A 24,394-nucleotide genomic window follows, 5' to 3' on the forward strand; every position below is an offset into this window, starting at 1 on the left:
AAACGTCTATAGTAAGGAAGAAAAGTCTTTTTCAAGTCTATTGAGTATTTCCTTCCTTATTCACAAAAAATTACGTCTTTAAGAATATCAGCTTTATCCTTATCCTGCTCTGTTTGTCTCATGAAGTACCATAAGTTATCTGAGCTCTACTGACAGATTTTTTTTAACTCATTTTGAACATTTTGCTCATTTTGAACTCATTTTGCTTTACTGTTTTCTTGATTTAAAAAAATGTGCAAAAGGTACAAACTCTGATGTTCAGCAGAATTTTTGGTGTAGATTCTATTATTTTTTCTATGTTTGAGTAACACATCCATTTCAAAAGCCAGATTTTTCTACCTATTGAAGAAAAGATGATTTTTAGGTTTATAAAGAAAAAATTGTTAATTTTATTTAATTTTAAATGCAATTTCTAACTTCAAACCAAATAGTGCCAAATGGTATACCCTCAGGCCTTACCTACAACATGTTGGTCAAGAAGAGTATAGTGTTATTTTCTTCTTTTTAATGATTATTGGTGATTTCTTCTGGTTTCCTCCAATAGAAATATAAAATATTACCTCTTTCTCAAGAAACTGCCTCTCATGCCTGTTCTTGTTGTTTTAAGGGGACAAACTAAACTTACCGGAAAAAGAACAAAAAAATCATTGCTTTCTGAAACCATAAAGTTAGATTTTTGCTTCACTTGGACTGGGAAGCACCAGCCCCTTTTTTAAACTGGCTTATGATTACTTATTGGTGGCAGTGCAATGATGCTCAGTTCTCATACTGTGAAAGTATTAGAGCATCAGAGCAAGTGATCGAGGTGTCACTGAATGAGGTAATTGGTGCCTACATCTTTTGTACAAAACCCAGTCATTGCTTTTGTATATTTTAATAGTTGCCTTAAATTTGGGTGAAGTATTTATTCAATTCTTTGAATATGGAAACAGAGGAAATTGGTCATTTTGATAACCAGGAAATTAATAAGCAGATCCTGAATTCTTACCTGCTGATTGATGAATATGGGCAGATGATAAAATATTAGGATCCCTTGGTAAGTTAAAATTCAAGATATAGAAAACTTTTTTTTATGAATCTAACTTCAGATGATGTTTTGCCAAGATCTTGAGTTGCTGATACACTTTGAAAGATAGGAAGTGATTGAGTCCCCAGAATGGGAAGCCCATCTTTCAAAAAGGTAAGGCAGTGAGATAGGCTGGTTATTTTGGCCAAGTTTTGCTTTAAACTGGAGTTTTATTTTCAAACATCAGTTCAAGCCACGCTAAGTAAAAAGAAAGTTACTGGCCCTCCCCGTATGTCGAAGAATTTTGCCAAACTCTGTCAGACACATGAGCAAACAACCGTAGTTTTCAGATTACTGCAGACATATGGCACTGAGAATAGAATTCCTTTTGGTAGTGAAAATATAGACCTAATCCTTCCATAAATATTTTACTGTGATATGACAAAGGGTGCTGGTAGCTGAAAGAGCTGATAATATTTCCATTTGCTTGCTCTATTTTCCTTTGTCCTTTAACTTCTCTCTGTTGCTTCAAATATGCTTTAAAATGTAGTTCTTTTTTTCTATTCCCACTGGTTTGTAAGCTGTTACTTTGAAAGAAACTTCAGATATGTCAGTCTTTCCACTCTTGCACTCTTGCATAATTGTGTTCTGCCTTTGGTTATTTTTCATTCAGAATATAAGGGAGTGTCAATGTTTGCACAGGAGATCTGAACTGTAAATATTTTCCCAGGCTTAGTTAAGACTAAACCTTTATGATTGTTGATGTTGTTTATCCACATGATACGAGTGGAATCTCTCGGATATATAGTAGGTATAATATGATATGACAAAATGAGGAATGTATACATTGGCTCTCTCTGCGGTGGTTCTGTGCATGTTTATTCAGCGTCAGCTGTAATACTCTCAGATCTCTACTCGCCTTCAGGGTGAAAGGAGAGTCCAGAGGGTGACATCACACATATAGAAACGTGAAATAGTTATCCTAAAGGCTGTACCTTTAAAATGTAACTGCAGTAGTGGGGTTCCTGTTGAGAACTACTTTATTAGGGAAAGTCAGGGTGGCAGTGCAGCTGCTGGCTAAGGGAGTGCCAAGCTGTGCAGGAGCTGATCAGAGCAAATTGAAGGATGGACTGAAGAATTCTGAGAAGCAGAAGCTGAGGGAGCCAGGAGATGAGGGCAGCCAGGGAGCGTGGCTTTCCGTTCAGCAGTGTCGTGTTGCATATGTTTAGAGATCAAGGTTTTATTTCCAATGGCGAAGAACAGGAAGAAACTTGTTTTCAGGAAGAAACTCTGGCAGACTTAAATAGTGAGAATGGTTCAGCAAATCGGATGTTGTCAATACAGGATTTAAGACTTAATATTCCTGAAAGTCTGCTATCTTTGAGCCCTTCTTAAACAACAGCAACAACACTGGGCCTATGGGTCTAGCTGAACTGTAGGAAGTGCAGCTTATACAACATAGCTTGTAAATAATGTTTGCTGAGGGAAACAGGTGTGGCAGTGGTTTGATTTGAAAAACATCTAAAAGGCAATACAGTTTGCTGCTTTGACTAGAAAAGCACATTTTTTTCTTCTGCTCTTGAAGAAAAACCTCTCAATCATTGAATAAATGCACATCAGGAAGATGTGTTGTACTAAATCCAGCAGAACTGCAGTCTTTTTGATATTAATGATCTATTTCCAATTCATTGCTTCATCATTATGTAGCTTTTACTTCTGTTTGAGAAAGTGCACAGACAGATTGTCTGCTTGTATAAATTGAGCCCCAGGGGTCTGGGATTTTATCTCCCTTCCAGAACTGTTATTGAGAGGTACTTTATGGGGAAAAAGATACAAGATCTTGGTAAAAATCCTCTGAATTCGATGAGAGCTTTTCTGCTTTCTTCCACAGACCTTGAAAGAGGCAACGAATATATAGATATATACAAAGCTTGGTATCTAAAGCATCTTATATTCAGAAACATCTGGAATGGAATCAGAGAATACATGAATCAGATAATAAAAGCAGCTGAAATAAAAATTCTCAGTTACAATGTACTTGTTAGCTTGCACGCATTTGCATGACAGTTCTGGGTCTCTATTTTATGCAAGTAAATGAAGAAGGAGAAGTGAGAGATTAAAAAAGTAATAAGAAAATAATAAGTTTTATTTTGAACAATTGTCTGGGGACAGATAAAAAATGGCTTTTGAGATGATAAGTTTAGAACAGGCTATGTCTTACTGTCTTTATCAGAATGACAGGTTTCAGTGTCTACTGTCTACTCTACCAGCCTATCCTCAAAGAGAAAGAGCTAATGCAGTCCTGGCCAACAGTTCAGAATATCTGTAGACTTGATGGCTTGTGACTACTGATGGGATAGACCCAGGTCAACGTAGGTTGATAGTTTTTGCCACCTGGCTGGTTTTGTATAATACAAGTAACGCACAGTTTATCTTCAGTATTAGTTATCATTCCTGTTCCATGTGGATTTCTCAAAAAATGTTGTCACCTCTACTGGGAATCTTAGCAAGAACAGATATGCAACAAGTCTACACACCAAATTATGCTCTTGTCACATAACTTTGTGTTAGAAAATGAGTGTGAGGCCTACTGTTAGGCATGGGTGGGGAAGCGGGCACTGCTGTCACCCTTATTGTCCCTATTCTGTGGCTAAGCAGAGCGCATTAGTTTGCAAGGCTGCCGGTCCTGTGCTTTTCATCGTTGCTGAATTCAGACACAGAGATGAGCAATGTACCTATCACAATAGTTGCCTAGGATGAATATGAGCCCTCTTTTGCACTATAAAGTGGTTGCTGTACACCCAATGAGACAAGTCAGGCTGGAAAATCAGTGTCTAGCACTTGACAGACAGATGATAGCCTCAGTCTATTTGGTGCACCACAGCCTTGAAATAGTAATCGTACTATAATTATACTTGTAAGTAATTATAAATTAGTAATGTGTATACACATTGTATGCACATAGTTTTTATTGGAGCAGTATAGAAGAACCAGTTTGTGCTTGCAGAGTTATATGTATTCTATATGGGTGGATTTACGCATAGTTAAGGACTTTCAGTTGTTTATGTGCTGTGAGATGGTATACTGTATTTGATATTGCTAAAACAGATCCCTACCAGACATCTACTAGACCATCTTATAGTGTTTTACAAAGCACAGTACTTGGAGTTAAATGTTTGGATCCTATGGTGGATTCCAGTATTTGGTTATGGATATCTCAAGTCAAGTCAGACTAAACCCAAATGCTTCATCAGCTCTAATTCAGTTCTCAACTTCTCACCTAAGAAATGAGGTGTTCTGCTGTGTTCGGAGAAATAAGATCATCCTTCATGTACTAGGTCACTCTGCTTAGCTCATAATGATTGTTTTAGTCTATCAGTTCTTTTGAAAGCTTTGGAATTGTTTTTCTAGTGCCCTTACAGTTCCAAAGTGTCTACACAGACAGGTTATTAGCAAACAAAATAAATGTTTTAGACTCATGGCTCCCCTTGGAAGGGAACAGAGTATCAAAGTGAGGTAATGTGAGCTGCCGCATGTAGCAAGGAGAAAGGAAGCACAAAAGAACAGCAGGGAAACTGTAGAATGAGGCAATTGAATAATTAATGTAAACAGGCTAATTGCTAATGTGAAATGATCTTTCTTATTCTTGTACAATACATTGTCCTTCTTTTCTGCTCTTTAACTGGAAGCTATATTCCAGAGATGTAGACGAGATAGAAACCCACAATTTTTCTAAACAGATCTTACGAACATTAAAAATGAGAGATTATAAAGAGCGTGTGACCACAAAAGTGGAAACAAATTTGATAAAGTGTTAGAGGTTCCAAGGATACAAACAGGGCCTGTGTATTGCACTGCTAGTCAAAGATTAAATAAAAACAAAAGAAAAAGAAAGGGAAGAATTTGTGTCCTTGCAGGTTCAAGCTTGTGCCTGACTATTCTACATATTTGTGAGAAATGTACTCCAACTTTTGCATAGAGTTTACATCTGGGTGAACTTACTTATCTCTTAAGAGAAAATATTTTGCTATTAAAAATAAAATTGATGTGCATTCTGGTAACTACTTGTCCCCTTTATTTAAAACACTTAAAAATTTTTTTTTTCCTTCCTTGTGTTCCTATTAAAACAAAACCTAGTAAACAATTATGATTTCATTTAATAGGCATAGTGGTAGCTTAGTCTATTTACTTGTGAGTTTACATTACTGTTCTGTATTCTGTCTCCTTATTGAACTGGACTGTAGGTGAGTAGTTATTGCTGCCGCTCTTTCGAACAGACTTTTTTTCACATTACATAAAATGAAAAGAAGAGGTTTTCCTGAGCTGAAAGCTGTGCTGTTCATGTTTGTAAATGTAGAATCATTTATATATAAAAAGTGATCTATTATAAGAGCGTGAGTTATTTAGAAAAGATAATATATAAAAACTTAAAACTGATACATTTTAGAGAAAATAAGGCAGGTTAGCTATAAGTAGAAAGACCTAACATCTGCAATGGTTGGTTGTCCTATAACTGAAAGAAATTATGATGACTCTTTATGGTGCTCAAAGAGAATGCAGAATGGTTTATCTGTTCAACAGCCTGAATTTGAGCTGTGGATCCCTTTTACACGTATTATAGTCCATTCCTTAGACACTGCGTCATGGTTTCTTCTTTTGATTTCTGTCATATTTTTTTTGATTGATCAATTAGTTTATCCATGCCCAAATTGTACCTAGGTATCTGTTATTAGCAGTACAACATGTTCAGCTCACATTGCCTATTTTTAAATGTTGTGTGTGGATATTGCCCAATCTGCACATTCACTGCCTGTAGCATACCACAGGTGTCTTGAGGAGGACCTTGGTAATCTCAGATGAACTGCAGACATCCTGCTTATCATAAGCCCATACCTAACTGTTTATCAGTCATGCCTCCAGCTCTTGTTACTTTGGCTGCGCAGTTACAATAATAGACTTTGTATTTTCCAGACTTCCACATCTTTTCTTTGGCTTACATCAGGCTAAGTTATGTTTATTATTTTATTTGCAGTATTTTCTGTTTAAAGCACAGCAAATACTCACACAGAGTCAAGGTCAGAAAATTTTATTGATATTCCAGCAGATGGCCTTCTTACTGATCCTTCTATCTTACTGTACAAAGTATTGAAAACACGGTCACCTTGATCCAGGCTTGAGACAAAAGCTGACAAGTTATTAGCTTGACAGCTCCTTTGAAACAATGCTATTTTCCTGCTAAGCAAAACCAGCTTTCTCAAACAGGGTATCAGCAGGTATGGTATGTAGTCATGCAGAGGGGAAGAGGATGTGACTGCGCGAAATTGTGTTGCTAGTTTGGCTTAACAACTCCAATTCACCCAGGTAGTAGCAGATTGTTGCACTTAAACTGCTTTCACCACAGGAGATAAACAGTAGGAGATGATATGAAAACAAAGGGAAGAGACTTCTGTGAGTCTGTTGGCAACTAACCTGTATGTGCAGCTTCTCCATGTGATGCTGGCACACAGGCAGAATGAGGTTGTGTGTGGGGAAAAAAAAATTTTACCCTTCCTTTGCTAAAGTTAAGGGAATGACAGCTCCCTTCCTTTCCTCTTGGACTTCAGAAAGGTCAGTTGTTCCTCCTCTGGGCTGTCCAGTGAATGAGACTAACATATCACAAACTCATGAAGGTCTAATCTTTAAGAGGTACAACTCCAAAAGAGCTATGCAGTTTAACACATTGATTAGCATTAGCTCTGATTGGATCACACCCTACTTTTGCATCTCAGATAGCATCTGTAACTAGTCTTGATCCATGACATAGAGGAGGCAAATTTAAATTATATATAATTCCATGGAACATTCTCACACTGATGTTACCACTACTCCTCACAATTAAATGCAGGAGTAATCTTTCATGAGTGAATGTGGCTTCTGTAAAACTCTTCCAGTGGGTTTGATAAAAATGGAACAGTTGCACCTCTGTATGTGTCCTTTGAAGAATCCTTTGGATTTGAAGTAAGCTGCAAACGTTTGTAGATATTTCAGTCAAAGATACAAAAAAGTAGTAGTTCATCAGCCACACAACACATCCCTCTCCTAATTTCTCCCTTAACCATGCTACTGTTGGCAGAGTGAGTGCCATAAGAGAGCCTAAGATGGCAACAAATGATTCTACACGGTGACAGTCTGTGTCCAGTTCTTCTTGTCACGTAAACCGGAATAGTTCCATTGTGATTTAGAATAAACGAAGGACGTTTAATGCTAGGTTTTATATTAGAAATTAAGTAAAAATTTCTGTTTGCTTCTCTGTAAGCTTTTCAGAACCTCAAACGAAGATGGTCTCTCCGCTGAAGCCGTTTCTGCTTACTGCAAAGTGGCTTCAAAGACCTAATTCAGATCGTCCTGCTGTGAGTTTGAGCCTAGTTGCTAGCTCATTTACCTTATTTACAGTATTGGTAGGAAATACAGCCGTTTAGTGACCATCTTTTAGTGGCTTAATTGAGAACTGGGTCAATCCCCAGAGGGGATCCAGAACTGGATCATCATAGGAGCTGCACATGGTTATTATACTGCCACTCATTATGTGGGAAGTTTTTACCATCCCTTAATGTTATTTTCATTCGACTTTCAGCAGTGCCTCCGTGTCTGGCTTTATTGAATGATTAAAGCTAACTTTTTTCCCCTGAGGAACAGTACACTAAATCAATGTGTAAGAATGTTGCAAGCAGCTAGAAAGCCCTGTAATTAATAGAGTTAGCTTAAAGTTCTTAACTTTAGCCAGCTGTGTGAAAAGAAAAACCAGTTACCTGTATTATCCATGAGTTATTTTTCTTTGAGCTGGAAAGAGAAGTATAGTTTAACTATTTACAGAAAACACAATCAAACTTCTTTGCAGAAGTCCATCTGGAACTGCTATTTTAGTTTGCATACAGGAAAATACTCTAAATTCAGAATGATTTAAATTTGAATCCCTTTTTAGCAAAAAATTTTAGTGATTACTTGACAAGCATGTAGAAAGATTTCTCCGAAGTCCAGTGAAGTCATTTGAAAGATTCCCACTGATGTCAATACATTTCATACTGGACTGATACCGTACATAGGAAAATGTATCTGTTCTTAAACCTTATATAAATGGAATATATTTGACCAAGTCAAAAGCATTTTCTCTCACCGATGAAAAAGGATGAAAATTAAAGAACACGATACATTTTCTGTGCAGTTACGTGTTATAAGTCCAGTTGTAAAATGTGAATTCCAGGGCTCCATGTAACTGTGACCTTTTTTTCCCCCCTCACACTGAGTGAGCCCCTCTGTCCCTGTGATTTACTATGACAGGGGCATACATACATTGAGGCTTACAGAAAGAAAACGTATCCTAATAGATTCCTCAACGGCTGAGAGGTAATGTTCTATGTTAGCTGTAAGATAGGTGCATTTTTTGAAGACCATCATGGGCATACACATATATTTGTATACATAGAAAGTTTTTCTTCTTTTGGATCTGTTCATTTCTTATAAAGAGGGGAGGGGTTGGTTGGTTATTTTGGAGCGCTGGATGTATTTTTGTTAACAGCCAAGTTTTTTTTATTATTTAAAAACAAATGGAGAATACATTCAACTACTTTTATTCTATGTCTAATTCACAACCAAAAACGTTATCGTTAAAGGTTGATGAAAAGTGTTTGTTTATGTTGTAACTCACAAATACTTGCAGTTGCAAAGCCAACTGAGTTACATAATTGCCATTATCAGCTGATCTTGCTCCGTGTATTCACAGTAGTGCATCAGATTGGCTGGATGTTGTGGACTAAATTTATAACAATAGTCTGGGTTCTTGCTGGAGCTATTAGTTTCGTACTGGGAGGCTACAGTGAGTGTCAGCTATGTCATAAGGCAGAAGGCAACATATCATGGGGAGGGAGAAGCTGGAGCTTACTGCATGCTATTGACTGTGCCAGTCTGGTCCCTACCCCCCAAGTGAATCCTAGGCTGCCTTCCTAGGGCAGGTGCAGGATGGAGCACAGACTCAAAAAGATGACTTTTGTTCCTTGTGGAGCTAGAGGCTAAACTGGAGGCTTAACGAGTCTTATTGGGGGCAATGAAGAATCAAAATCCAACTTTCATATCCTCCCATAAAATATTAGATTTAAGGTATGGGTGCATGAGTATAAAAGGGCTTGAGGAAAACATTAACAACTCCAGCAAATTAGCATCTTGTCAGAGGCTGTAATTCGATATTTTGTTTACTACTGTGCTACTCAATTAACTTCTAGACATTTCAGTGTCCATTCATTGAGCAAATGCTCTTAGTGAAACCACTGAATTAATGAAATTATATTCATAATGCGTTCCCAGCGTGTTGAACGACAAATCAATATTAGAATGAAATAAAGCAAATTAAGCTAGCTATATACCAGGAAGACTCCCCCAGAAGGCTTTGAACATTCCTAATTCTCAACAATATGATCAACCTAGGCATCGCCAATTCATAGTGAGATCAGAAGAATTACAGAACCTTTCCCAGACAACTTTTTACTTTTTTAAGATATGCTGTATTCTGTGAACAAACATCTTGAATAGTGTAAATTTTTGACATTTGCGTAATAATTGCTGTGTATTGGTGTGTACGGAGAAATTTAGTTTTCATTTTACAAACAAGCGAATTCTGGATCTCTAAGTACTCCTTAGGTTAAAATCTCTTTTTCACGGTAGTAATTATGAAGCTTAATGTTTTGTAAAATGCTTTCAGATAAAACTGCAAATTAATTTCCTTTATGGAAAGTATTTTTACTAAGTATTTATTTTGTATTATTTTTGCTACAGAGATGCATCATGTAGAAAAAGGCTTGAACTCATAGAAATACCAGTGACATCTACTAATCTGTCCCATCACAGCCAATTTTGCTGAAGTCCAGTTGTCTTCCCTCTTACACCACTGGCAGGATCACTGCTCCTCAGATGTTCTTAAAATGTGCTTTCATTCAGTACATCCCACTTATTTATTCAGTTTTATTCTAAATGGGATTAGGGCTCTATTTCCTGCTTGCTTGAAGCTGTAATCTATATTTTTGTTTACTTCATGTCAGTTGTCTAAGAAAAGAGTTCAATTTCTAAATCCAAATTTAAAGTGTTGGGTTTTACCCTAATTCATCAAAACCAGGAGAAACTTACGCATATATTGAAGCCATTCTCAAACTTACTTTGGTCTCATAATGAAGGAATGATACTGCTTTTATACGTGAGACATATACTGACAAGTGCCATAGCAATACGAAGAGATGAAGAAGGAAAGAATGCCTGAGGATGACAACTTTTTTATTAGTACTAGGGGATGAACTTGAGAAAGTGGCACTGCTAGTTTTGTCTCTCAAATATCTAATCATTAAAAATTGCAGACTTTTTTATAATTTAGCACACAACTGAAGGGACTGTTTTTCCTCCTGAATTTCTTGTATAGTTCTTGGTGATGCTCTGCTAAGGGCAGGAGTGCCCCGTAAAATATAGCCGGATCTGCTCTGTTTTTGTTTGTCTTTTTGTAGTCGGTCTCTGTATCACACAACCTCCAGTGCAATTAACTCATGGTTAAAGTTCCTTCTTGTTGTTCATTTTGCTACTTCTCAGTTGGTTTGATGAAATTTGCCAGTGCCTTGCTATTATCTAAGTAACTAGTTCTCACTCTTCATCTCTTTGTTTAGTAAATCTGGTGGATATGTTTTGTAGGTATTTGCAGCTATGGAAATAGTGGCACGGGAAAACTGCACTAGGGCTTAATGTTAGTGTCTTACTTGTTTCTTTTAATATAAAATTATACCACATTATAATTCTCAGTAATTCATTATTATTATTGGGAAAGTTTTTGGCAGTCTATATGAAATCAGATTGGTTGTCTCAGTCTAGCCCATGTGGACAGGGGCCTGATTCTTCGTTGCTCTGTTTTCTGTAGTCAATCACATGACGGAAGAATGGCTGGAAGACATCACAAGACTGCCCCAGAATAAATGACTGCACAAGATACAAGGCAAAAGCAAATCAGGCCACTCTGCCAGAGTTTACACTGCTTTATTAAATCATTTATTCAGTATAATGTCGCAAGCACAGCCTAAACAGCAAGCCTAGTGAATTAAATCTCCCTTTTTTTTTCTAGAAGTGGTATGTACATGATAGAGCACGTAAGTGGTGGGGCAACCACAGTGGGCTTATTTTTTAATTAGCATGCATTATTGCTCTCTGTTCTTTACAACCTTAAATGTGGCTGCATTATTAGAAGAGGGGCTGGTTACAGAAAGGAGTGAATCTGCAGTTTGCGTTTGCAAACTTACATAATTTTTTCCCCAAGCATTTATGTATTCACAATTCAGAGGTATCAAAAAAGATATACATATCATTTGATTTTGATTTTACTTTAAGAGTATTAGTGAAACCATATGTAATTGATTTAAACATATTGCCTTTTTCTTATGTCAAAATAATTTGAGGGCAGACTTTATTCTTGCTCATGGAAGAGGTGCCTTACTCCTTAAGTAATATGCTATAATGGGTAGTATAGAAGCAGAATCTGCTGCTACAATAAAGAAATGTATCGTTTTTAAATCTCAGCATTTATTTTTTAATTAGTCATTATGGAATTACATGTTTTGTAAAGTATTCCATGCTCCAATCAGTAATGCTTATTTCAGAGCTAGTAATATATATATTGTTTTTAAAGGATTAAGTGATTTATCTTCATAGGTAGAAGTTTTGTGCTTGATTTGTGCTTCTTGTTGAGACTAAACACCTGTTAATTTGCACGTACAGGTATTTCTTCTGGTACTGGTTTTCAAAGAAAGACTTGATAGTTAAAGGTACCTATGCAGTTCAGTGAAGGGAGGAAAGGCAAGCTCATAAAACCCAGTTTGTGCCAAAACTGAGGGAAGCCCTCTGAAGAAAGAATGGAGCATAGTAAAATAAAATGGCAGAAATGCTACTGTGCAACTTCATTATTCCGGAGATGGTTTCTGACATCTTCATGGAAAGCATAATAGGAAATATCATAAATGAGATGTTTTCTTTACGGAGACAGATGATAACATACTGTTCACAATAGGGCACAGATGTTTTAACTTAATAGTTGTTTTCACACTTAAAGAGCTGGAAGCGGAGCACAACTTTGGTGGGGTTTTTTACATGTGGCTCTGAAAATATCAACAAATGAATCTGTTGTGGAGCATTCAATCCCCTTAATTAGTTTGATTCAGGATAACCTGGATTTTATGCTCAGTGCAGAATGTTTGATTTTTTTGTTTCTTTTCTGTTTCAAACCTTTTTTTTTCCTTTGCCAGTGCCACAATGCTGCTTGACGTCTCCTGCTTCTAGCAAGGATTCCAACAAAGCAACTTGCGCGCGTAAGCAACGTAAGCACCGTTTCCCTCCCAACAGAATGTGCTGCAGAGGCTGCCGTGCTCCTTTCCATACCCCTCTACTCGTGCTTTCATAATGTATCTCGGACTTACATTAACTCTATGTACAATCTCACCTTCCTTTAAACATTTGTTGTGCTAATATTTAGCAAGGTACAATATCCTAAGTATATGGAGAAATCTTTCAAAATTTAACCTTCAGTTTCCTAGGTAGCCGATGATATTTATGAAGGTCCTCATGCTTTTCAGAGAGGTTTTTAGTGCTTTACCAACTGCAGAAATTTCAATGCATCCAGTTTTCAATACTGACCACTTCCCACTGAATCACTTGAGTGGAGCAAAGCCTCTAAGACCAGCGTAAAACAAAATGTAAACATTGTCAGATGCTCTTAGTACCACTTAGCTACACATGTCGCCTAACTAGCACGTAGAATCTGTATCACGTGATTTATTTAACCAGAGTCTGAGAACTTAGATGTTTCCACTGGTAGTCTGTTATACACAACACAGTGACATGCCTGCATAGCTGTGTGTGCATATGTATATAAAATATTTTGAAGACATTTGTAAATAATTTTGCATTGTGGATGCATATTGCGAAAGAAATTTAAATTTAATTGAAATAATAATTATTTCTGAATAGTTTGTTTTCATAATATTATTTCTTACAGAAATGGCCTTAGGGACTTTACTCTCATACGATGCAGTCAGCCTACATTGTTAGTATTGTGACTTTCTTCTTGACTGTGATATACTTAATAGCTATAGAAAGAGGGCAGATAGTTTCATTCCTTTCATGTCACTTTAGAAAGGTGATTGAATGAAACTGCAAAGTACTTTTAGAAATAAGATGTTATGAACATAATGCAACAAAAGATAAAAAATATGTTAGGGTTATCAAATGCTATTGCACAACTTCCCATGGAAATTATTGTAGTGCTTTCTTGTCTGTGGATATGATAGTTGAGAAATCTGTTATAGTCATTAGTATTACTTACTATTAATATTACTTTGTTCCCAAAATATTCTTGCAGCATTCTAAAAGGTGGTACCTGGGAATGCAAAATTTAGGAATATAAAGGAATACCTTTTGAGAGGCATTCTCAGAAGCTATTTAGCCACTCTCTCACTGAAGTTCATTGGAATATGAGTTCCAAAATACATTTCTACTTGGGCATTACATGCTTAGGCCACATAGGAACTTCAGTACTTGCAATGAAGAACTCATAAGTCCTAACCCTGCTTCTACCCCTTCCTTGCAGTTCCTTGCTTTTTCATCTCCTACTTAATTTCCACAACAAGTCCCATGTAAAAGAGCAAGCCTTTTATCCTGGTTAGATGATTGTTAGATTTATCTACAGGTTTTCTGGTGAAACACTTTTATTCTGAAAAATTTTTATTGAAATTGGAACTGTTGATCACAAATCGTGTTTGTGGAGTTTTTTGCGATGAATCGCCTGTTCTGGAAATGTTATGAAAGTATTTGAAAGAAAAAAAGTGGTTTTAAGAAATCCTGAAAACTTGTTTTGTCAGTTTTTAAACAAAAGCCTTTCCTTTTGAATGTAAACCTTACTTTGAAATCTCAGTTAATTTATAACTAAAAAAGGTTTAAAATAAAAAAGGCTGAAGCAAAAATATTTTAAGAATATTATAGAAATTAAATTATTTTCACTGACTAAATCCAAAATTTATTTGGATTGTCAATATGATTTTTTTTTTTACAGACTAACATTTTATTTGCATTTTTCTTGGAATAGAAACAAATTATTCAGCTGCTGGGTGAGAGGATGTCCATTTTTTTCTGTTTTAATAACTATGATACTTGAAATCACATTCTACAGGAGGACTTTAAATTAAATAGGTGGCTTCTTCAGTACTAAGCCTGGCATCATTTATAAACGCTGTCTTTGCTATAACTCAAAGAAATAAAGCTAAACTATGCTCCCAGAAAGTCTTATAGAAGCTTTTTCACTAATTGAATGATGAGAGATTTTTTTCAAAAGCATTCTCTAAGACTGACAGTACAGTTTAAATGCCTGTGACTTTTCATATTCATCATCTTCCACTTACAGAAACTGGAAATGGTAGCATTTATATACACTAAGGAAGTGAGTAGGTGTCTACAGTTTTAAGTTCCCAAATGCAGTTTACATGTCAGATCAAATAAGTTGTATGCAATTCTAAATATGCCTTCAGCAGTTAGTGTCTCCAGCCACAGATAATTTTGAATCGCAAATCGTTTCTACTTTTATATAAAAAATTCTTTAAATTCTTTAAAATTATTTAAAATCTTGCTTTCAAGATTTTACTTTTTCATGTAAGAATGCCCACCATCCCTCAGCACTTTTCTAAATATTCTATGTGCTCAGAACTGTACCTCCCAACTTTCCTTCAGCTACTATGCATTAGCCATTAACAGGTTCATGGAAAGCATGTCTGCAGGAATGTCAACCCAGCCAAGGCTATTTAGCGATGCTATTCCATGCTGTATTCCTATTTTGGATTCATGTGGGGCCTGCTGAAGTGCAATCTGGCAGTGCTGCTTCACAATAGGTTGCAAGAAGCCAGGAAGGGGCTACAAAGAGTTTTAACTAACTTTAACTCTGAACTCTGCTTCACCTTTTTACAGAAATTCAAAGTGAACAAAACCTCAGTGTGGATTTTTTTCGTTTTTTTAATTGGTTTAGTAAAAGCTTAGTCTTCCAAATTTCCCCATGTTCATGCTGCCATCAGAAGTATTTAGGAGGAACACAAGGACTTACGATGGTAGGAGTTATGAGATGACAAACGTATCCCAGGAGGGCTTTTGCTTTCTCATCCTCACCCCTCACAGATCAGCTTTCTTATCTTTCTCCTTGATTTAGATCTCATTTGCATAGTGGAAGATTTTCAATTTCAAATTCAGCGAAATTTGGGGATTTAAATGAGAAGTAGTAAGGTGAGTAATGTAAATGAGTGACATGATTAGGAGAGAGGGCTTGCAAATGATACCCACAAGCTAGAATTTCCCTTTTTTCTCTGCGGCTTTCAAGACCAAGACTAAATGATACAAGTATTTTGTCTGCCTGGAGAAAGGCTGGTGAATATTGGCCACTAACCTTCTGAAGAACTACCAAGCTTTTCAATTTTCACGTAAAACGCAGTTTCGGAGACTACTGTGCCGGAACTGTATTTCTCTGATTGCTGGGCCAGGATCAGGAGTTTAAATCAGCTTCTTAGCCCTGCAGCATTTTTGTATTACTCCATTATACTGTTTCTAGCCTTGTCGGGCTGCTCTAGCGAGGTACTTCTGTGTGCTTCATTCATTAAGTGTATTGTAATGTTCAGAAAATGCTATAAGGTCTTGATATCTACTTTATGTATGTCACATCATGAACATATCACAAAAGTTTATGAATAGTCTGTATAGTTGGCTTTCTCACACGTCATAGAAATAAAATTTCACTTGCATATTTGTCATAGGGAGAAAAACATATCCTACAGGAACAGTATTTGTGCAAAATTCCCTGTTACAGTTGGTGCACAGATGTTTTCTCATAGCCTATTTATCTTATTTGGAGTTTGTGGACATCCCTAGGAATATGTTTATCTTCCATGCTATTTGCAGGAAATGTCAGCTATCCACAACTGCATCTAGGATGCTTATACAGACCTGAAAGTATTATTATTATTATTAGTTTTAACTTTCATTTCTAATTTTTCAGTTTGCAAAGAGAAAAACATCATTATCAAGAATATTTGCACTGTTTATGCAAAGCATCCCATTTAGGTGCTTGGAAACTCCCTGCTGCTGATTTTCAATAGACTTTACAAGAATGAAGGCTTCTAACTTTGGTCAATACAAACAATGCAATATGAAATATTGTGGTTCCTGAATTTTTAGCAAGTTACTAATCATACATGATAAACTACAAACAGAGTCTGCATTGTAGAAACCACTAAAAATGGAATGGTTAACAGTTCAATTTTTAAAAACGAGTGAGTTTTGAGCCATTCAGATTAGAAGAGAGAAAACACAAAAATTAATGGAAAAGAGTTGAGATGTAATGCAGGAATTCTAGTTCAGAACAGCCCATCTGCAAAGAAAAATGCAAGACATATGTGTGAGATAAACTAGGAGGCATAAAAGGTAAAAGATCTTCTCTGTGTTACCTGTATTTCCCTGATAGGCAGCAAGTCGTATTGTACAAAGGGAAGAGCTGATTTGAAATCTTTGTTTTTGGCCTGGTTAATGCATTCTATAAGCTGACCTGGAAGGAAGGAAGGAAGGAAGGAAAGAAACCAACACTATGCTTTGAGGAGACATTAACAGACAAATTTATAGCTTTATTATAGCAGTGGTGTATTCAGACAAGTAATGCAAATACCTGTATTTTATGCGCTACAGTGCTTGTTAGTGAACATTGTGTAACTGTTTTGACAGTGAGTATGAGGTGGTTTACAGTATTTGATACTGTATAGAGATATAGAATGAATTTTAAGGAGACAATTAAGGGGTATGTTTTCAGCAGAGTGCATAGGGAATTAATGGTGAACTGTACTGGCAACAGTGGATGTAGCACATCTGATTTCCTGTAAACCTGAAGGCAAATACCTGTTATAACTGTGTTACTCATTTAGATAGGGTTTTCAGAGATCCCCAGGGGAGTAAGGCACCCACCTCCTTCTGAATTTCAATAGGTTGTTAATTGCTTTAAGGAATCTCAGCCTTAGGGAATTAAGAATAAGGAAAGCTCCTGAGGTCTGACTTTTCCTTATTCTAAGACTGCTTTATCCGGACTGAACAGAGAGATGAATCCGTATTATAAAAAGAAATCAGGCCTATATATTATTTTTACATGATTCTTTTCCTTGGTGAATTTCTCCCATGTATAGAGGCTCAGGATAGTCCTGTGCACCATATAAGCCTTCAAGGAGAGCTTATTTAGGGCATGCTGCATTATAAATAAGTCTCATCCTTGCCTGAAGGGATCTCTTGCCATCAGAAAAACATTATTCCTCTGGGCCTTGGTTTTCTATACATAGCTGTATGTAGCCCGGAGCATACTTTCAATGCAGAGCTAAGTCCCCTGGGGAAGTAACTGAGATTCACTGATGTATTGTTTCCCAGTTCGGTGTATATCTTAAATCTACCAGGATGGTTACAAAGGAGAGGAACGATGAAGAAGAATGGGTAATGGACTCCTGCTCACCTTTCCACAGCATAGATTTATCTCTATCCCAGGTGTGTTGCTCTGTGCATTGCTGCTGAGCTTGTGCAGAAAAACGGTGGTGTATCTATAACAGAGAAGGGTTTCTCCAGAGATTCACTAACCACTAGGATTTCATTTTGCCAGCATAGCTCAGAAGAGGATGCAGCCCCTTACTGATCCCTGAGTACTCAGATAACCTGTGAAATGACCACTCTACTTCAGATGTCCAGTCTACCTGTTGTTTTCTTAAGGCATCTCAGCTTTGCCTCCCTTGCAGTTCTATGCAAAAAGGAAGATCTTAGTTTCTTTACCTGCATTTTAGGTTTGATTTTTTTGTGACCTATTGCACATCTTTTCTCCGTTATCAGCACAGAAAATGACTATAGCCTCTTACTTAGTAAGAGTTACAGACATTGTGCTGTTTACTAATAACTTCAATCAGATTACCAATGTGCGGCACAGCATGAAAAGTTTGCATTCTCACTAGCTGTAAGTAGGAAAAGCACTTCATAGGAACTCAGCACCCTTTGGCTCTTGTTGTGACACTTGTGGCCAGATTTTGAAAAAAAACTCAACACACTGTGACTGTGCTGGGAGGTGGTGGTTGTTGTTTGGTTTTTTAAAACTCGGTCTTTTATTTTGCTGCCTAAATGGGAGCAAGAAGATGTAGTCCCATGTGAGTTTATCCTGCATTAACAGCAGATGGTGAGTAGCTTCAGCAGCTTTGTTTCTGTTACCAGCCGTCTTTAATTTATTCCCTTGCTTTGCTTTTCAGTCTTTATTGCTTCTATTCTGAAATAGCAGAGGCAGAGCTATTGTTACCTCTTGGCCATAGTTTTTCTCACACAATACTATTGATCTCTCCTTTCACTATTGGTTTTCTTGCACCACCTGAAAAAAGCATTGTGACCTTAAAAGGAAGGAGAGGGAGAGGATGAAATCTTTCTAATAAGGTGACACACTGTAAGATCCTATTGCTGCAAATATTTGAGCATGTATTTAATTGTGCATACTACTCCTACTGTAATGCTGGAGAAATTACAAAGTATGACTTAGGTTTGGTACATTATCCTTTAGCTACTTCAGTTGTGGATCAGTCCATAAGCCACCTTAACTGATAACAAAGTTATTTGTGTGTGGCACTGGTAGTTTTGGGGATAGCATAAAGATTTCATTCAGACGTAGTTTTTCCAGATGATTTGTGAGCTCCTCAGTGAACACCCGTAGCTTTGTTCAGTCAACGTAAGAGTTCAGATATAGACTGGCCCCTGTGGGAGAGAAGTGGAAAAGTCAACCTGAGGAAACTATTGCTTCCAGAGATGTAGAAACTGTTTTTCTTGAGAGCATAAACTATAGCTGCTGTAGTTCTCATGCTGCAGAGACAATCACTTCATCTCCCCTATTTTTAGGCTTTTGATAGTTTTGATTGGTTGAAGGAACTGGATTTTTCTCCTTTTCCTAGGCCAGATTTGGATGCTGGTGTTGTGCGTTTGAACATTAGTTTGAAGCCTTTACCCTCTCACCTTAGTATGGGTCCTAAAAAAGGTGAGATTTATTCTAAACCTTTGTTGCCTGGCTTCTGTTTTTGCCTTAGCTAGTGTTTGTTCCTCATATATATGTTCCTTTATTGTGACTCAGAAATCTGTGACCCCCTCCATTAGATTCATATACTAGCGTTCTTGCAAGCTGTTTTCATACTTTCTAATACTGATATATGTTAGTGCCGGGATACTAACACAGGCTGACAGACAACTTTCTCGCTCTCTCTGCAGGAGAGTTCAGGCTGGGTAGATTCTTCTGGAGAGCCAAGGCTCCATTCTAACACTGATTCCAAGTAAAAAGACAGAGTGGTTGTAACAGCTTTGGTTGTAGAATACTTCAGGTTTCTTTTGTGGCCCTAAATGTATATGGAGAACACATACTGACCATTTCCTGTGCCTGAAAGGATGGAGGTTACATTGCTAAGGCTTTTATTGAATCTTTTTTCTTTTTAATCCGTAACCTTTCTAGTGTCACTGCTGTGCTCTGCCATTGTTGCATTTTAACCTAGTAACAGATTTTAGTGCTTCAACTTTAGTACAATCACAGTTTGCTTTATGGTTTTGTACTCCCTTTTAATGCCTACTGTAGGCTCAAGTATTGGCTATTTCCCTTTTACTGTTGCATTTAAAGCACAACAGTGATTTTTATGGTATTATCAAGTCCAAGTAATGTATTTTTTTAAGTATTTGTTTGTTATTTTTAGGTTCATGAGTGGGATGGGGTTATTCTTTCTTTGAATATCAATATAGGACAGACTTCCCGTTTCTTTTTAGCTTTTGTGGTTTCTTGCTTGCTAAAGGAGACCTTTGCTTATCATCATGGAATATGGAAAGTACCTATTACAAGTGCTTGCTAAAATATCCTAGGCCTTTCAAAAAAATCTGGAAGGGACCTACTAAAATACTTTAGATAAGCTGTATGAGATGCATAGTAGTTTGAAGTAAAAAAAACCTGAAATTCATTCTGCAAAGTGTTTGTCAATGTTATCTCACTTTTTTGCATTTTCTTTGAATTGCAGTCTCTCAAGCTTTGTGAAAGAAAGTTTTTTCTTTTTCTAATGTTCAAAAATTGGATGAAGACAATATTTTGAATCCATCCTTGAAAACAGACATTTATGATGAATTTATCAATATATGCTGTATAAAATGCAGGGCAGTAATAAGGAGATGCCAAGTAAGGAACATATACAACCATGTGAAACTAATATAAAACAAAAAATACTGCTAATAAGCACATAATATTTGCAAGAAGTGTAAGAGCTGAGAATTCTGTTTTTCAAACAATTTCCTTGCAACCTTGTATTTTCATTCTATATAAGCTGCTGTATTTTCATAAAAATTTTTGAACAAATGGACTTGTGTAGCTTCATCTAAAACCACAATGGCTGCAGTTGGATTTATCCCTTTTGAATTTCCATTTACTCCTTTCATGATTTCTTTCAAAACTGCTTACCTTTATCCATATTTTTGCTGCTGCGTAGCTTGGGTTTGTACTTCCAACTAACTAAAACAATGCATAATAATAAAAAATGATGTAGGTAGAAAAGTCTATGAGGTATTTTCCTTGCCTTAAACCAGAACTTTTCTCTTTTGCTTAAAAACACCCCAGACTCCTCAATCTGTTTCATACAAATGTATTTTCAGGTTTTCATGGTATTTAATCTGAAATTGTTTCAGCTGTTATGTGAGGTGAGGGGGTGATCCAATCTTTGAATCTCAAATTAAGCCTCAAATGGAATGGATTTGGAAATTTGGGGAGAAACCTACATTAGTGTTCTTATTTCCCTTTGGGAATCGTTATATTCCAAGTGGTGTAGTTCCAGTAGTCTATCTGTCCAGCTCAGTTTTTTGGTTCCAAAAAAAGGAAAAGATGGGCAAGTGCTTAGCACACTGATCCTTCTAACCCTTATGCCATTCTATCACTATCTTTTGAATTACAGATTAGACACGGCTGTAGAATTGGACAAATATATTCCTTAACATTATTCTGGAATTATCTGCTAATTCCTCATAATTCCTTCTGTTTACTCATTTTTTTACTGTGTACACTTGCTCCCGGCATAATGTGTCTGTACAAAGTTTAGCCTCTGAATTGTTCATGTAATGACTGCCAACATTATTTTATACTCATGTGGGCCTTGATCCAACCTCATTTGAGACAACAGAAATATTACTATTGGCTTCTCTGTGTTTTGGATCTTGCCCCTAATTTTGATGGGTCTCCTAAATCACATGTTTCCCTAGGTAGATGTCTTAAGATGAGTAAACAGGATGAGTCCTTTTTCCTATTGATTGATTACTTGCAAACATTCATAATTGTTCAACAAATCAATTTTGCATGAAATGGAAAGCTTTTCATAATGGTTGTGAAAGTACTTTCAGCATGAATGCTCTCATTAATATTTATTCGTGCCAATATTTGAGAGACTTACTCTGTGAGTGAAACCTCACGCACTACAGTGTTTGGGATCAAGCTAATGAAAAATGGGAAGAAGGAGAGCGAGCATCAGATGAGCAACCAGATAGATTCCATGGTGGGGGGTTAACGGTTGCTTCTGGGCTGTCTTTGCCCCTGCTGTCCCTATAGTCTCAGTTAACATCTAGGCACAAATAAAAGCATATGTACATATTAATAATATATTGATTATTAAGGCCAAGTTATTTTTATGTATTGACATTGTTATTACGCACAACACATTAGGTCACTTACAGGTCCCAACAATGTAAAGGACAGGGCATAACTTTACCTATATAATCAAGTAATTTTAGACTTCTAGTACATCCTTTTGCCTTCTTGGCACAGTTTATTAGCTTTTCTAGTTTGGATTCATGCTTGTTATGGCATTGTCTTAACACATATTTGTGCATTTCATCTCCTGAGTTTCACCCAAGGTTGTATATAGAATAATGCTGAGAGAAGAGTGGCAAACTGGAGTGTCACTGCATGGTATTTCAAAACAGTATTCTCTTACTACTCAGACTACTGTAAAATTGATGGTAGCATTAAGATTTTTCAGCTGTGCCCATTAAATTCACAATGGACTCTGTAGTTGCCATATGGTCCTAGTACACTCTAAAGATCAGGATGTTCTTCTTCCTTTTTTTTGGAAGACTGATTGGCATTAAAAAGAACATAATTGCAACAAAAATGTTAAGACTTGTCTATCATCTATGAATTGTCTTTACAGGCACTGTACTTAAAAAGGAAGCTTAATTAGGAACAGATCAGATGATGATGAATAACTACCTTTCCTATGATTTGAAATAATTGTCTTTAAAGACTTTATTCTCTGCCCAAGAAACCAAAATATCCATTTATATCCATTTACATCCCTAATCCATTTATATTATTATTATTACTTACAGTACATTTATATTTCTAAGTAATGCAACACCAGAATGTTTAAAGTGAACATGTAGATAATTACGACTTATGGGTATGTAACGTGATGGATGCATACAGGGAATTGGGGGGACAGGGGTGTAAAAATCAAGTACTTAATCAAGCCATAATGATAGCGCTTCCGTACTTTCAAGAGGAGTTAATTACACCTTTAGTCCCTCTCCCAAGCGAAACCTACTCTGTAACAGTCCGTTTCAGATGACAGCAGTATGTTTTCTCTGTGCTAAATTATTTGGCACAGCAGGTAGAAGATGCAGGTAGATACCTAGCTAAGTTTCAGTGGGGTAGGAAACTGATATCCAAATACACTGTTATGTGTTTGGTCATGTGAAGAGTTAAAATGATGATACTGATGATGGATTGAATAATGATGAAATATTTATTTAAATGAGTCCTTTGTTTTGCAAAGTTGCCCCTACCTGAAAAGACTGCTGCTTTTGATGCTATGGGCCACATCCTCAGCTGGCATAAATAAATGTCGCTCTTTAAAGTCATTTGCAAAAGCTTGAAGTCAATACAGTAGTGCACCTTTACACCAACTGAAGTTTGGGGGGTTTTTGTTTGTTTCTTTTAAGAGATTACTAAGAATTGGAGAGAGAAAAAATTAGCTTTCAAAGCATCAGAAGTTTCTTTTCCAGATAATATTTCCGATTAATATCCTAACTAGCACAAATAAGATAATGAGTGATATTCTAAACCTCTTAGCAGAGCATTGGGAAACCAAAGTTTCTTGACTTCAGTTCAAACAATTTTAAATGTTCATGTAGGGGCTTCACAGATGTTGTTTATTTCTCCACAGCTGTCTCAGGAGTGAGCAGTGCCACTCTTTTTCTAGTTGCCTTGAGAATAGTATCATGTTTTAAAAGGGTGGAGGGAGATTTTCTTTGCTGCAGTCACTGCCCACTGAAGAATTGAACCAGAGGAAAATAAAACAAAACTGGGAGATAGAGGGAGGGAGGGCAGAGGGTAAAAAGAGATGCTCTCATGAGCTGTTAACAGTCTCAAGAGAGAAAAAGGGAAGAAGGCAGCTGGCTGATAATTTATTACACCATCTTTGGGAGGAAAGAGAATTAAACAAAAAACTTGGCTGTGAGCAATGTAGCATTTCTCACCTACTCAATGACATAAAGTGCCTAGGAACAAAAATAAGCTCTGGTAAAGAAGAAAACATCATTTGGAAGCCTGCAGTGTTTTAGCTCCACTTGTGGGAGTTGAGAGCAGGTGAACAGATTGTTTTGCATTAAACTGATGCTAAATGTATTTGGTATTATATCTCTGATAGTGATGGTCATTCAAACCCTGTATTTATATGTTTACTATATAATATAAACTCTTTTTTTTCTTCCAAACCCTCTATTTTGATAGCTGTCAAATTGTCTAGGCCATCTCATTCCCTGGAATTGCAGAACAGCTCTGATCCCACTCAGAGAATGGGTGGCTGTAACAGCCTCCAATTCCTAGCCCCAAAGTTATCAGCATGTTTTAATCTACAATTACAGTATAAATACAGATAATTGGAATTAACGCAGTGTTTGCTGGTGATGGAACTAAGTGTTTATCCTTTCCCAGGCTTTTGCTTGCCATGAGCTTGTTACAGCATGCCTTATCTAAGTATATTCCTAGCAGAGATTTGTCAAGGCAGTAGGCATTGTGTCACTATTAAACCCTTTTGTGGTATATTCAAATTAGGGCAATTTGAGAGAAGGCTGGATGTTTGCCTTAACAAATAGTTTGATTTCAGAAACAATCTTTGTGTAATTCTTGGCACATGGCACCTGGTATTGGCATTTAATGATACTCCTTCACATAATATGCTTTATCATATGGGTTCATACTAGCACTGTCTTTCATTTGAACAAGAGTTGTTTTTGACA

At 36.7% G+C, this 24,394-nt stretch overlaps 1 protein-coding gene across 1 annotated transcript in view; it reads left to right on the forward strand.

Moving 5' to 3' along the window:
• Positions 1–24,394, forward strand: part of SH2D4B (SH2 domain containing 4B) — a 69,533-nt gene that overhangs the window by 40,262 nt on the left and 4,877 nt on the right. The gene's annotated exons all lie outside the window — the stretch shown is intronic.

This window comes from Struthio camelus, chromosome 7, assembly GCF_040807025.1.
Source record: "Struthio camelus isolate bStrCam1 chromosome 7, bStrCam1.hap1, whole genome shotgun sequence".
Taxonomy (NCBI): Eukaryota; Metazoa; Chordata; class Aves; order Struthioniformes; family Struthionidae; genus Struthio; species Struthio camelus.